This window comes from Penaeus monodon, chromosome 14 (assembly GCF_015228065.2).
Source record: "Penaeus monodon isolate SGIC_2016 chromosome 14, NSTDA_Pmon_1, whole genome shotgun sequence".
NCBI classification, from domain to species: Eukaryota; Metazoa; Arthropoda; class Malacostraca; order Decapoda; family Penaeidae; genus Penaeus; species Penaeus monodon.
The window spans coordinates 7,903,255-7,905,754 of record NC_051399.1 but is presented as its reverse complement, the minus strand read 5'-3'; positions in this window follow the sequence as shown (position 1 = coordinate 7,905,754).

Here is a 2,500-nt window from a genome sequence, read left to right as displayed (position 1 = left end):
GAGAGAGAGAGAGAGAGAGAGAGAGAGAGAGAGAGAGAGAGAGAGAGAACCCCAGCGAAGACCTGAGGTGATTACAATGCCAAACCGAAACGAGGGGATGAAGGATGAGCTACGCGTGTACCCAGTAACCTCTCTACCACCTCTCCCCTCACCTTCCTCCCCTCATCCTCCTCCCCTCACCCTCCTCCTTTCATCCCATCTCCGACGTCGTTAAGGTGTGACAGGGAAGTGGGAGGGGGAGGGGGGTTAAGAGGAGGGGAGGAGGAGGAGGAAGAGGAGGAGGAGGAGGAGGAGGAGGAGGAGGAGGAGGAGGAGGAGGAGGAGGAGGAGGAGGAGGAGGAGGAGGAGGAGGAGGAGGAGGAGGAGGAAGAAGAAGAAGAAGAGGAGGAGGAGGAAGAAGAGGAAGAGGAGGAGAAGGAGAAGGAGAAGGAGAAGGAGAAGGAGAAGGAGAAGGAGAAGAAGAAGACGAAGAAGAAGAAGAAGAAGAAGAAGCAAAATAATAATAATAATAATAATAATAATAATAATAATAATAATAATAATAATAATAACAATAATAATAATAATAATAATAATAATAATAATAATATTTAGAAGAAGAACAAGAACAAGAAGCAAAATAAAAATAATAATAATAATAATAATAATAATAATAATAATAATATTTAGAAGACGAAGAAGAAGAAGAAGAAGAAGAAGAAGAAGAAGGAGAAGAAGAAGGAGAAGGAGAAGAAGGAGAAGAAGAAGAAGAAGAAGAAGAAGAAGAAGAAGAAGAAGAAGAAGAAGAAGGAGAAGAAGAAGAAGGAAAAGAAGAAGAAGGAGAAAAAGAAGAAGAAGGAGAAGAAGAAGGAAAAGAAGAAGAAGAATGAGAAGACGAGTAAGAAGAAGAAGAAGGAGGAGGAGGAGGGGGGCGAATTGCCACTACCGAAATAGACACGTCACAACTTTCGCCTTTTCGTTGAAAGCTGTCCGCGGATGAGTGGGCGTCTGCAGACTGGCGGCGGCATCGGTAAGGACCCCAGCGGCAGAGACCATGACGCTGATGATGACGACGACTATTAAGGCAACGGTGACGATAACGATGACGACGACTATTAAAGCAACGGTGACGATAACGATGACGACGACGATGACTGTCCCTACAAGTGGCGATGATGACGACGACACCGATGATATAAAAAATAAAAAAAGAAAGGGGAAAAAAACTACGATGACGAAGCCAACAATAACCAAGATGAAAAGATGATAATGGTGATGATGATGATGATGATGATGATGATGATGATGATGATGATGATGATGATGATGATAATAATGATGATGATGATGGTGATGATGATGATGATGATGATGATGATGATGATGATAATAATGATGATGATGATGGTGATGATGATGATGATGATGATGACGGTGATGATGATGATGATGATGATGATGATGATGATGATGATGATGATGATGATGATGATGATGATGATGATGATGATGATGCTGATGGTGATGATGATGATGATGATGATGATGATGACGGTGATGATGATGATGATGATGATGATGATGATGATGATAATAATGATGATGATGATGATGGTGATGATGATGGTGATGATGATGATGATGATGACGGTGATGGTGATGATGATGGTGATGATGATGATGACAACGATGATGATGACAACGATGATGATGATGATGATGATGTGATGCTAATGATAATGATGATAACGATGATAACGATGATGATGATGCTAACGATGATGCTGACGATGACGATAACGATAACAATAACGATGACGATGACGATGACGACGACAAAGTAAGTGCAGAAGGACGGGCGCGGCGTGCAGTGCGTAGGGAACAGAGCTCCGAGTGCGTCGACAGAACCGTCGGCGTGTACTTTCCCGTGAGAGATGGGAGGTTATTGTTTTTTTTACCCTTGATATTTGTTTCGAAATTAAATAGATGAAAAAAAAATAGCAATAATAATTCTTGTGGATGGAAAAAAAAATCATGCGACTTTCGCTGTTCAAAATAGTATCTTCTAACACCAAACTGTGCCTGTCAGACAAACAAACAAATAACTAACTAAATAAATGACTAACTAATTAACTAACTAAATAAATGATAAAAATCTTGCAGAAGGGGTTATTTTTAGACCGTGTGATCGAACAAATTAATTGCATGCGACAAAATCATCGAAATTGGGTCGGGGGGAAAGCAGTAAAGTGACACCCATTAATCTCGTGCAAAATTTCATCCCTTTTGAGCTGTTTCCTTTTTCCTAATTCCCTCCCTCCTTTCTACTTTCTCATCCTCCCTTCCTTCTCATTCCGTCCCTCCTCCTTCCTCTGTCTACGGTTCTCTCTTCTTCCTCTCTTTTCTCTTCCTCCTCCTTCCTCTCCTTCCATCCTCCTACACTTTCCTTCTTTCTCCTCCTCCTCACTTCTTTCTCTCCTTCTCTTCCTTCTCTCCTTTTTCTTATTTTTTTCCCTTCTTC